At 35.0% G+C, this 14,217-nt stretch overlaps 1 protein-coding gene across 10 annotated transcripts in view; it reads right to left on the minus strand.

Moving 5' to 3' along the window:
* The window catches only part of LOC310898179 (uncharacterized protein), a 467,382-nt gene that overhangs the window by 248,497 nt on the left and 204,668 nt on the right, over window positions 1–14,217 (minus strand). For all 10 annotated transcript variants that reach the window (XR_014583048.1, XR_014583049.1, XR_014583050.1 and 7 more), the window contains 2 exons: window positions 7,281–7,527; window positions 2,863–2,939 (listed from right to left, as the gene is read on the minus strand). The gene's annotated coding sequence lies outside the window, so the exon portion shown is untranslated. The remainder of the gene's footprint in view (window positions 1–2,862; window positions 2,940–7,280; window positions 7,528–14,217) is intronic.

A 14,217-nucleotide genomic window follows, 5' to 3' on the forward strand; every position in this document is an offset into this window, starting at 1 on the left:
GCAGAGCAAATAAGAGAAACCAAGTACCCTGCCCCAAAGCAGTTGCTGCATGCAGATGAACTGAACATCTTTCTCTTGTTCCTACAGTTTGTTGCACATGCAGGCTGATGCAGATTGTTGGTTTTTCATCTTTTAGTGCTGCTAGAACTGGGTACCACCTCTTTTCGGACAGATGCTTTCTATTTCTTCCCTCCGGTTTTCATTGGCTTCCCTTCAACAGACTGCACCAAACTTGCAATGCCAGCCTTACCAAGGGTGACATTTAGATTTCTGTATTTTTAACACAGAGACATTTTACTTAAGGCTGTTTCCATCCTCTGTTTGGTGTAGATATCTCTTTCAAAGAAGCATCATAGCCAGTATAGGACACCTGCACATTGGACTGTAATATTAACCTGCTGCTTAATCAACAGAGAGCAGTGCTGTTACAGCAGCAGTCCTGTAGACTGACTTGTCTTCCACAGAAGGAGAATACATTAACATAGAATCACAGAATGATTTGGGTTGGAAGGGGCCTTAAAGATCACCTAGTTCCAACCCCCTGTCATGGGCAGGGACACGTACCACTAGATCAGGTTGCCCAGGATCTCATCCAACCTGGCCTTGAACACCTCCAGGGATGGAGCATCCACAGCTCCTCTGTGCAACCTGTGTCAGTGCCCCAACACCCTCTGAGTGAAGGATTTCCTACTAACATTAATCTAAATCTCCTCTCCTTTAGTTTAAAACCATTTCCTTTGTCCTATCATTATCTGCCTGAGCAAAAAGGTGTTCTCCATCTGTTTTATAAGCCCCCTATAAGTATTGAAAAACTGCAATGAGGTCTCCCCAGAGCCTTCTCTTCTTCAGGCTGGATACATGCACTGAATACATCTGAAATGGGGGCACCCTAAAATTTCTAGGTCTGGGTGCATGCTAGGCTACCTCCAGCCTGCACACTGTGGGTCAAGATGTGGCTGCACGCTATCTTCACATTCCTTGATTTCCACACAAAGGAAATCCAGGTGTGTATACAAGGAAATGGCAGTATGTTCAATAACTCTTCTCAGCTAAACTCCTATTAGAAGCTTTAAAATAGTTAGCTTGAATCATTCCTACAGAATCATTTCAGGCTTCCCTATACTTTATTTATTTATTAAATTTATTATTCATTTTCATTTTATAAACAAGAATTTGTTTTCTCTCTTTACCAGGTTCTCTCATTTTAGTATCTTTCCTCTCTACCCCTGAATGCAATAAACAGAACAAAAATAAATGAACAAGATTGACTTCATAATAATTTCTTCAAAGCCTAAGTGTTTTAAGATCAGACAGAGAAAGGTATGTATATTTTATGAAGTTTGCAAACGTCATATTAGATACTCTCTGATCAAAATATGTTGTGCTTTGTGCTGAGAATATTTGGGGTGGAAAACTTGCTGTTATTTCAGATGTACACTTGATCTTTTCTACTTAATCTGAGGTCTAAAGTTATCTGGTTCTTCAATCCCATAGGCTTTTTATTTCAGTGATGAATGGCATTAGCTACCTTAAATCAGTTTACCAACACCCAAGAATTATAACCCCAAATTGCAGTTCTCCACCTGAGTTCTGTTTTGATCAATTGGTGGAAAAAGCTTTGAGATTTGGGACCACTTAGTCACTATCCAACATTTTCCTGCTAACTAAAGCAAGGAGAAAAAATAAATAATCCTAAAAAAGTAACTTGAGATAGAGACAATCATTTGAAGAAAAACAAGTACAATGTATTCTGCAAATTCAAATTGACACAAATAAATACTTAATATTTTTACAAGCTCAGAAATATTTGTAAATCTGCTGTAGGTTAGCATAATCAATAACAATTAGGATAAGATTCTGCTGTTCCAGTAAAATATAATAATTTTCAGCTCCACAGTAAAAAATATTTATTTATTCATTCCAATTAAGTAGCTATAAAATTAGAAACCTGTAGTAACACCACAAAGTGATGGTAAGATTTATTTACTGTGGTTCACATTAGCTGCAGCTACTACTTGAAAAGTCTTAAGAAAGTTTAGAAAGCTGCTTGCTAAGGTTTTGTGTAGGGAAATTGCAAACCATCATTTAACATCGTTAAGATACAGTCTGGGGTTTGGGGAATGGGCTGTCCCCCTGTTGTAGTAGAAAATTTGTTTGGCTTTTGTTCTTGATTTATTTTTTTTCATTATCAAATCAAATTTAATTGCTGAATCATATTTGCACTCAAAAAACATATTTTACCAAAGTCTCTCCTATGTTTTAAAACCATCCTTTCTCTCTCATATAACAAACGTCTGGCAATTGACACCATTCTTGTCTTTATGATAAGAAAAAGAAAACATGAAAGAGCAGGACTGTACATGGTGTTTTCCAAATCTGAATCTAAAAGCAACTAACAAAGGTCAAGAAACTGGAAAGGCTGCAGAAATGCTGATTTTTAAAGGCAGACATCAGTAGAATTTAGAGTAGACAGATTAAGCAAAAAGTTGACAGATAACCAAATACTTTCATTCATCTTTTTACAGGAGCATTCTCATTGGAGACAATGGGATAAGTCATAGCAAAAAAAATCTGTGTATGAAAATGTTGCAATCTTATTAAAGATTGTCATAGGAAATGTCATACCATTTTCACACAGATACATGCAAGAGGAATGCAAGCAAAAATATAAAGCTAATCATTGCTAACAGAAATTCTGGAGTCGTATCTCCCCAGTTCATTTCTTGACTTTCATTTGCCCCTCAAAGCATTCCAGGTATGCATAATATTTTACCTGATTATGGCAGACTTTAGTGATACACTTCAGCTCCTTTCACTGCCAAATGTTAAAGATTTACAAGACTAAAGTATAGGCATAATTACCTTATTTCTCCCTTCTGTAGATTATTTCTGGATTCTCAGCACCTCTATACTTATGACTCACTCCACAAGTCAATCACCTGAAGGAACAAACTAAGACATGTCAAGAAGAAATTGTGCACAGGCAAAGGAGCATGCACATTGCATCTGATTCCCCTTACGGGTATTAACCCTGGGAAAAGCAGAGAACCTCATGATGCTTCTTTTCTGAAAAAAAGTGGTATTACCAGTTCGGCCAAGAGCAAACCTTCACTCTGTGTCTACTGGGACTGCATCCCATGCAGATTACATAGCCTTTCAGTGAGATACTGTAAGGGTTCTGTTTTGAATACTGTTTTTGGATCATATGATAACCCAATCTTAAAGATACACATGCAGAGGTAATTATGGTTTTGGCCAGTGCTGATATCTAATACATGCAAGATTATTCAAATCAGATGCACCTATCAAAGTTGCTCTGGTATGATTTATTTTCATGTAATAGGCTGCTCAGACAAAAACTTTCTAACATGAATTGATATTTAAAATCGTATTAAATCACCCATTCATAACTTCTTTCAGCTTTCAGGAGGGAGTTCTTTCAAAACGCTAACTAGGTACACAGTTTATTGGGATTGTCCCCCCTTTGCATACACTAGAACTACTAAGGTCAGATTCATTAGCTGGACATTGTATCCTTGTGACACTGAGGTAGCCTGTCCTCTCTTTTAGGTCCAATGAACAGTGGGGTTCATTTCTCTGTCTCATTTGTTACTATATTCTCACTTGCTGCTCCTGCATTAATGACCTTGTTCAATTCAACAAGATTTTTATGCACATGTTTCATTGTTGTTAAGTATTACACTATCACAAGGTAGGAATTTCTTTTTTTTTCTTCAGGGATCCATTGAATGGATATCCTTCCGGGGATAAAAGCAGGTCAGCTATCCTCAGCATCTCCAAATGTAATTCCTCTATGAATTATATACACAGATATAAACTCAAAGACATTCCTAACTACCCTGGCATTTACAAAAGACAAGGCAGGAAACTGAAGAAGCTAACTTTCTATAGCAACAATACTACAGCGTGAGTTGTAGCTGTGTTGTACAGACTTTACTCCTGAAAACAGATTTCCTTTGGTTTCAGCTGGTTATTTGGTTATTCTGTTTTGTAAATCTTGTCGTATATACTGTATTTAAAGAATTCTTTCCAGAGAATGGCAGAAAGAGTAATTGGCATAATTATGATAAATTGTTATATATAAATTAATGAAAGTATCCTGTAATACAGGAAATAGTAAAAATAGGATCTCAAATAAATTAAACATGTGCATTAGTAATCCTTTAGTGGATAAAATAAATTTATTTCCTTTGCCGGAATGCAAATAGAGTGCAGAATACCTTTACAGACAGGAGAAAGAAAAAAAGTATAACATTTGCTAATAATTTAAATAGTCATTTTACCAAACAGGAGTAGAGACAAGGAACTATAATTATGTCATCTGCATATCTTTTTCAGTATCAAACTGCAATGCCTACTGATGACAATCAATATTTTGTCAACTTAGCTGTTTATCTTGGCTAAAGAGATAACACTCTACTCCTCTAAATATAATCAGAAAGTTTTCATCAGACAGTGATGTATAAGGAGTAATTCCAGAGGATATTATGTCCTGTGGGTACACTTTCTCCTTACAGTTTCTCAAACAGTTCATTTTCAGTCTGAGATTATTTTCTCCTACTTTATACCAGCAATATTGCAATTCCTAGTTGAAATGTCTGTTGAAGCAAAAGAAGGGTGGAATTGCAGACTCTTCTACTTCTCCAGCTACCTCCTACCCATATATTCAGCTATTGAGAGCAATGAAAAAAAAAAAAAAAACAGTACAATTCACTATTTTTGACTCCTTCCAAAGCTAGCAATTCTATGACCTATGTGTGAAACGGTCCGCCACAAAATGTCTCCTCTGGAGAGGAGACACTGGAACTCAAGTGAGCTGCAAATTCTCAATTTGCTATTATCCACTGATTAGACTGAATGGTGAACAGAAGCTTAACCAAAATGTGTCTTTCTTGATTTAAAGTAATATTCTTAAACATCAGTGTTATTGATTATTATATGTCATCTGTGAGTGTTATCTCCAACTCTAAGAGCAGGGTGGACAAGATTAGGAAAGAGTTGAAGGTGGGAAGTGTAGTGTAGGAGGGAGGGAATTAAGCAAGTAACCTTGTATATAATATTTGCTTTGAAGGTAAACACATTTACAAGAGCACCACACTGTCTATTAACTGGAGGTCAGAGAGACAGTAGGCCAGGTTTAGGACTATATTCGTGAGATGGTATCTAGAACGTCCCTATGACATTCTTTTTTACTTTGACTGTGATTAGTGAAGCTTCTTTTATTTGTTTCTGTCAGTTTGTGTTAAGTCATTGCAGAAGAAAAAGCAAACAATCTGCTTTATTTGCTTCATAAATATAATTATAAACTTGCCAGAACCAGGTTAGCCACAAATTAACATGACAGCTACATTCACTTTCACATGGATTATTTATGAACAAACTTCCACAGTATATAGCTACTGATAGGACCAGGTGTTGCTGCAGAAGCCAATAGAGTTGCTATAGTGACAGGCCACAAGAGTGGTCTAAAATAATATGATAAATGATGAACATCTTGTAATTTGCAAGCTAGCAAAGTTTGGCATTTAAGAAATATTGGTCACATCTGCAAATACGTCTTCTCATATGGGAAGAGATGGGTACAGTGTTTCAGAGTCCACATTAAGCTAATATGCTCCCTCTGCTCTCTTATTCCGATAAACACTGCATAGCTCTCAACATCCATGTGATAACTGAATTACTCTCTTCCTCCTTGAAGATACAGATAGTATCTCTTCCCTTCCTCTAAACATTAGACTTAAATGTCCATAAAATGATTCTTCTCTTTATCTCTGGAGTTGACAATACACGCTACTTGTGGTAGATTTTTAAATATTTAAAATTCATTCACCTTTTTAGATCTCTGAGCAACCATGGAAACTAGCAGCAGATTTTCCAAATAAATAATATAAAATAAACCTATTTTATCCATCAGTTAGCACTTCCAGACAAAACAAAACAAACAAAAAAATCCCAACCCCCCCATAACTATAGAAAAGGAGAGGGCCTGAAATTTTTATTAAAGCTATTAGTAAAAAAACACATAGATTTGTCATTACAATTCCAGAACTTTCTGCATGGAGGTTTCATCCATTGATATTTACATACAATATAAAGTACAGGAATCATAAGGCTAAGGAATGAGAAGAAAAATGAAAAAAATCCCTGCATTTCTGCAACAGAATAATATTGAAAGAACTGGGTACCATTTAGATGGTGGCAATGAAAAATTGATACCAGCTTTTGGATCAACACACATAAAGCTACAGCCCCAGCATGGAAAGCATGATGTCTTGGCAAACTAGTCAAACAATAAAGTAATAGTAGGGCAGCCACATTTTCTAAACAATGTTAACTGCAATAGTGTCACTTGAAGAGTCCATTACAGTTCTGAGATCTGTAATGTATTTAAGGCTCAATTTAATCTTTTAAATTGCCTTCTGTATTTCTGCGTTCAGTTAGTTGTGTTGTTTTCCCACTCTCTTTTTTCTATCTTGTGGTAGAAGTACTAAACATAAGTAGAAGTTTTCTTCCTTCTACATATGTGCACTCTTTCCAAAGCTAGAAACTTCTCTGACATTCATTATACTGAACTAGGAAAGGAAAAGGAACAAGCAACTAACATTGCAAATTTTAGAAACTACCTTTCTTCATAAAAATGTAGTCTGTAACTTCAGCACATGGTGTGACCTCGCTATGAGAAAGGAAGCCGTCACCAAAATGATTGCATTTTAATGACTGGAAAAGCAGCAGACATGAGTTTGCTGCAGGCTGCTAAAAGTAAACCTTTCAAAATGGTGAGTTGCATCCTCTGTAGTATGCGTGGTTATACAACAAGTATCAAATGCAGCTCCAACTCATGATGTGTGCTGTCTCACCGAGAAAAGAAAAGCATAACTATTCAACCTCAACTCCACAAGAACAGTTTCATTCCACCAAAGTCATCTTTGCAGCATTGAAAGCTGTTGAATTAAAATAATTGCCTCACAAGCAGAGGGAGGAGGGAAAACTTCCACTGGCTGAACAGGGAGCTAGAAAAAGATTGGGGTTGCGCTCCCCATAACACTGCATGTTATACAATTACTCTTTTAACCATTGCTTTACTGCAGCCTAATTGTGTGCCAAGCAGCATAAAATGGATGGAGTGATGAACATAACTCTCTGTGACAGCTGTCTTTACCAGGTGGCCTTATGCTGTCTCTACCAACACCACAAGTGCTACAACTTGCCATCACCTGCTTGTTACCCACCTCCTCAGTGCTCAGAGCAAGAATGCTTACCTCAATCTCAGGTGTTTGCTGGTCTCTTCAAGCAAAATTCTTTGCAAAGCCCTATAGCTTCAAACACGGCATGGTGATCCATATCTTTAAAGAGTGTAAACCTTTCCATTTATTTCTTGCTGCATGGTTGCTCTTGTATCTTTTATCTCCTTGCTGGTTTGTCCTTGTGATGGTATCCATCACCTTGCTATACAATTCACCGTCATCTATGGAAAACTGCCATCTCCCATGCTAGTATCACATCCTGCTGTTAATAAAAAATAAAATAATTTTAAAAAGGACAAATCAACAGAAATCTCAATAGTACATCTTTGCTGACATATCTCTCGTGAAAGAGAAGTGTACTAATTGGTGTGGACTACTGTCTGATATAATCTTGTAGTATGTCAGTCTTACCCAGATTTTAATTTTTACTTACAAATTAGTCATCAACACTCAACAGAGAAGAAATAATAGGGGTATCCTGACAGTGACCATTGGCTATACTTTGGGATGTGCTATATCTATTATACTAATCTATACTATACTAATACATATATACATACACTAATATATACTATATAATATACTATATTATATTACACAGTGCAAGGACACAGCATATTTTGAAGGCTCATTAAATAATTAAAAATTAAAAATGGTCTGCCTTCTATCTCTGTATCCCTCTTTCAGCCACTGGAATATTCATGTTCTCTTCTTTCTTCTTTAAATTCTGTTAACTTTATATGAAGCCTCACATAAAGCACTCAATAATCACATGAAGACAAAAATGCAAATTCCCCTTTTGTTTCTATTAATAAAAAAAAAATAGCAAAAGTCTGTTAACTGAAACAACTGATAGTACTACACTTTATGAAGGCTCAAAAAGTCTTATAAACCCCAGAAACTTTAGTTTGTAAAGACACAACATGTCAGAGGTTTGAATTCAAATGAGCCAACCAAAAAAATCATTAAGACCTAAGAAATCTTCTAGACTTCAGTGGAAGCTGTCTGGAAAGATCCAGCATGTAGACGCCTTATGTGGTCTGAGTATTCAGGGAATATTTAGAACATTAAAAATATTTATCATCATAAAAGAGAGGAAGTGGATTGTTAATGGTATATGAAAATGATATTTACAGAGGCAAAAAAAACTACACTTATAGGCAAAAAGACTTTTTTCTACTTTCTTTGCATTCTACCCATTTTCAATTTTGCAAAAGCTAATATTCTCCCATCAAGTGTATTTTAAGTAGCCTTACTCTGATTTAAAAAACAAAAAAAAGTCCTTTCTTCAGTAAAATGTTATTTTCTTAATTCCTCATAATATCTTCAATCAAAACACTATCATAAAGATCTTCTGGCTGGTAAAAATGCAGAGGAAGTGCAACAGCAAAAGGCTGATTAATAAGCAAACAAAAGAATTACAGCCTAATTTGAATATTATTCTTACTGAAATTGTAAAGTAGTTTCATGAAAATATTTCATAAACATTTTCACAATTATACTTCAACATTTCTACTCATTTTTCATCTTGAAACTAAAATCAATTTATCTAATTGTACTATCTGCCCTTTCTTGTGGTAGCTGAGCAGGATACAGTGAGTAACATTGTGTTTCTATATACATGCTATGAAGTATATGAATACTATACTAGGTCATCTCTCATACAGTGGCAGCCGTAGCTATGAAACATCTGGCATCATCTAGATATGAAAAGGTGCTTCCACTAAAATTTCTGCTCTGCCAATAGCAGAAGGGCATAGTTGCCTGAATGTTTCAACACATGCTTCACGTTTTGAACTGGAAAGCGCACCATTCATAGTCTGAGAAATTCTCAGAGCAATGAAATGTTGAACTTAGTTTTTAAATGCTTAAGATGTGTTCTTTGTTTTACTGAAGTTATTTTGGTTGTGTTATTTAAATATCTTATTTAAATATCTTCTTCTTGATATCTTTCCCTTGTTTTACATAAATAGCTCAACACAAGAAAAGCTTTAGTCATAATTCTTTTTCAATTTAAAAAGAGAACAGCATTTAAAAAAATAAACTAGTCTTCAAGTGGATTTTAGACTCACACTTTTCTTTGTAAAGATAAGATATTCCCTTACTTCAGAAATACTCAGATTTTATTTCAATATTTATCAACAATAATGGTGGAATGGAATGTTTTGTTCTTACTAATACTGAATAATTTAGCTTTTTATTGATCTCAGGCTTATTTTCAATATTTGATTTTAAAATACAGCTCCAAAAATTACTTCTGCAACTTCATAAGATAAGAAGAAATAGTCATAGACTAATTTTGAAAGAATACAAATGTAAAATAGAATGTTAGGATAATTTTTTTCTTCACCAGACTCCTCCAATAAACTAACTCCATTTCTTCGAACCTGTGATAAAATTTTAATATGGTTGTTTGAAAAGAAAAAAAAGGAAAGCAGACTACATATAATTTCTATTCTTTTCAGATTCAGATCCATTGTAAAATCATAGTTCTTTTACAGTATCACCACATCATAATTCAGCTTTTTTATCATTCCTTTGTGTGCCCTATATGGCAAAATTATAACATTGTAAATTGAATAGAACAGCTTGAAGATTTGCTAAGGTATTTGCTATTATGTCAAATGATTTCTCTCACTCAGAAATGTCCTACAACCAGCTTATTTTACAATGCCCATGCAAATCACATACATTAGAATTTTAAAAGGAATGCAGAAAAAAGCCCACAAACAAATGATTATTTCTAGATTTCTTTAAGTCTGAGAGTAATTCTATCATTTAGCATTTCAATTGTAAATATTATGTTGTAGTATACAATAAATTGTCATTGTAATGGTGTTCTGCTTCCAGAACAAGAAAGTAGATGTAGTACATTGATTAATCGTTGTAAAACATTCACTGAATTCTGCAATTAGAACTTTATCACTGAACAATGACGTTCACACGAGTATTCTTATACATCTTTATTTTCAGGTAGAGTAGCATTACCCGTCTCACATACTGTGTTCTTTACACAGCAGGAGCTAAAAAAAAATAAATTTGGTACATGGTTCACAAGGACCATGTGGAATATATCTGTGAGTTAGGTGCGTGTAAAAAAAAAAAAAAAAAAAAGAGCCTCTTTCTCTGACTGCAGAAAACCAGACATAGCAAATTCTTAAGAAGGTTTATCCTACTTCTATGCTTCTATGCAGGTGATTTGTACATTGACTGGTCAAAGAAAGAAAATCATTTCAGAATTCTTTTTATGACTGTCATTTCTAAACACGTCCAGTTCCAAGAAAGGGGAAAGTTTGCAGACACGGACTGAATTTGAAGGAGAGTTAGGTTGGGATTCATATGACTTTTGGACTGATTCCTTACAGGGACATCTTTTAAGTGTTTTTCTTCTTAGATCTTAGATAAAGATTAAAAACATATATTGAGACAATTCCAAGACCTCTACATCTTTGGAAATACAGCAACTGATTCATGATGATGTTTCTTCAGAAACAATCACTGCACTTTTTTTTTTTTTTTTAAAAAAAAAGCACAAACACTTCAGTGAAGAAATATGATAATTATTCAAATTAATTTTACAGAGCAAGTCAAAAAAAAGTTACTTAAAAAAAAAAGTTGTCAATCAGAACATGAAGATCCAGGAAAATACACCCCTTTAAAATCAAAAACGTTTTGACAAACAGCAGGAAAATACCAAAGCATTTCCACACTGTATTTGAAATTCTTTCTGTGTTGTCAAAGATCAGCTTATGACAAAAGGCTCAAAAGTGACTCTTACAGAATATCTGGCTTGAAAATACTGAAGCAAACTTGGACTACTTAAAGAAAATTACAAAAGAAGAAAAGTCAAAACAGAAGTTTTGAAAGTGAATAGAAGCCTGATGACAAGTACAACTAAAATCTAGTAAAATGAGATAAAAATCAGATCATTAGAACACACTTGGTAATGAATAAGATTTACCCACGCATCATACCAATCCTTTGAATCCAGAAGTATTACAAGTATTTGACCCTCTAGTTTAAACGAGAAAATCCTCTAGCTTCAGTTACGGAAAACATAAAATTGCTTATATGTTGTTCTACATACAGTATTTGTTATGTTGTTGGGAGTCTGATGATGCCTATTTATATGGTTCATAACTGGTTACTACTGAGGTTCAGTAAGCATAGAAATTATACAAAAGCGGTCAGAATAAATCTATAGATGCCTTGTTTTTTTATGAACAGTATTTTAGTATAATAGACATGAAGGACTTCAATCTATAAGTAGGCAACCTCTGTATCACAAGTAGGAGCTTGAGACAAGTAGGAGCAAGAGCAGGACTCAGGGAAACACGTTGCTCCTGATACTAGTAAAACTTTAGCAGGGTATGCGAGTACATGGAAAGCAAATATTATGCTGATTCTTTTTTAACTATAACTCTGAGTGAGGAAGAGACACCCAGAAATACAACCGGATCCGGAGGTTGGAATGTGGCAGAGGCAGCTATAAGTGATGCATCTGTGCTTAAGTGCATCTAGGTTTGGGCATCTAAAGGTCTGTGCTTAAGTGCATCTAAATTTGTTAACAATTGAAGGAAAGAAAAAAAAAATCTAAACTATGAAAAAGTTGTTTTATACTTATTAAATACAACTTCCCAGCCACGACTGCAAAAAGTTCCTAACTTCTTCCACAGCGTTATTTATCCAGACTTAATAAACAAAACACACAGGCACACTTTTTCAGACTGCAATCAACCATGAGAAAAAGACCTGAATTTGAAAAACTAAACAAGTAGACTCCAAATTTGCGTGGATAGTTTTGAGATTTATTATGCCAGTGTAGATCCAACATGCTAATCCAGTTTATAAGTGACTGTGACCTTTTATGATCTTGATTTTTGAGATTCATGACTGTGCTTGCTTACTCACTAGATCGTGAGCAGCTTTGTTGCATTAGGTATAAATTGAGCTCAGCTTCCTGACTTCTGTGGAACATGCCAGTTGGTATCAATCAAAAGCCATAGACTTTAATGAAAATTTGCATAGTACACAAGGGTGAACAATAAGCTCTTAGAGTTTAGTGTTTAGTTTTCCCTAAACCCAGGACACAGCTTTCAAAAGTAGCTGTTCAAACTGTACAACCTCATTTATTATCATTTTAGTCAATGACCTTTGTGTCAGTATATGACTTCAGAAATTCAACAATCATTGTTTGATGAGGTCCTACTTAGACAAATCAAGTTGCCAAAATTCAGAAAGGGGATAAACATTAACTGCAGATCTCAGGCTGTCTTGAGACATAAAATAATTGACTGATTACTTAAGGTGGCAAACACCTGTCTGAGTAACTGCACACAGTGTAGCAATATAACCCTATTCTATAGAATAGGTTCATGTGTGGAGTCTTCTTAGGTATTATCTCACAGGATATACTTTGGTTAGTAAATCTACATGTTTATCTGAAGTCTGACAAACTGTTGCTGTATTTTAATTTATGGCAATCACAGCTAAAGGTGATCTGAACAAATAGTTGAGAATTGAAGCAGTAATTAGTGGAACCAAAGAAGTGTGGAATGATCATGGATAAATAAAATAGTCATTTTCTGGTAGAGGGTGTCAAAGATTCTTAAGGAGAGTTTAAATTAATTGAAATTGCTTTATGAAAAATGCAGTATAGATATATCATTATAATCCATTAATGCCTATCATTAATAATCATAATAAAGTTTACTACTTGAAATTATGTAAAATAATATTGTATTTGATACATCACCACGAAGATTTAGGACCAAACTATTTCAGATAACTATTCTTACCAGCAGGAGCATTAAGCTTCTTTGATACCTTGTAAAGTAACAGCCTTCAAGGAATTACAGTTCTGCCTTGTCCCTACTGAGGGAAACAAATATATACTCCTGCCTGTCCTACAAACACCTATTCAAGTATAATCCATGAATAATGCACAAAACATACTAAGTATGTAAACCCCATTCTTATGGTCTCGTCCTTTGAAAATAGCATCTGAAGAGGATGTATCTTCACTTCTCTACTTCTAAAGTTTCACCAACACAGCAGCCCCTGCAGTTCTCTATGCGAAGGTAACATGTTTTTCATGTGGGTTACACAGACCTTGGTGCCCACGTTCTCTGCTTTTGCAAAGTGATTGCTTATAGTGCCAGATTAGAGAACGAAAAAAGATACTGGACACTAAATTTCTTTAGTGAAGGTACGAATGAGAAGTTGCTAAGCCTCAGAAAAATAAATACTAGTGACCTTGTCCCAGTGAACCATCTGCATTCACCAAGAAATATTGCTAAGACTTCTACGGGCCTCAGCAACAGTTAGTGAAGAAGTGCATGAATGGATGACCTATCAACAAGATTTTTTTTTTTTCCCTCCTCTATATGTACTTAATCATGATGCTTGCTTAATGCCCATCCCTCAATGCTCCTGAATATTCCTGGATCAGCCACATGTGGTAGACCAGGATTATAGAGAGATAGCAATAATAAACCATTTTGTTAGACGAAGAAGCAAATGGATGTATCCAGCAACACATAACACAAGATACTGATTTGATTGCAACTCTCAAAAGGGAGAAAATCTTATCATTAGCGGTTTTGTTGGGTTGATGTTGACTCCAACCACAACTTTCAGAAAAAAACAAGTGTTCCGACCCATCAAGGATAGTAGCAATACCTTAGGGATAAATGAAAGATTGGGCAACAGTACAGTGTGCCAAATTTCACTCATTTTTTCATATAGAAGTGGAAAATACAAATTAAGGAATATTTTGTGTACCTTCAAAAAAGGGGATGTGGGATTTGAAAATGCATTATGAGTGGTGTAATTTTCTGTGGGACAAGTGGCAATGTCATCTGAGATACAGCTGGCATGATCTGACCCTTGGGCAGGATCGGATCACATTTCCATTGTCCTTGGTAATACAGTCTACACAGTGTTCAAGTAC

The sequence above is a fragment of the Anser anser genome, assembly GCF_964211835.1.
Source record: "Anser anser genome assembly, chromosome: 4".
NCBI classification, from domain to species: domain Eukaryota; kingdom Metazoa; phylum Chordata; class Aves; order Anseriformes; family Anatidae; genus Anser; species Anser anser.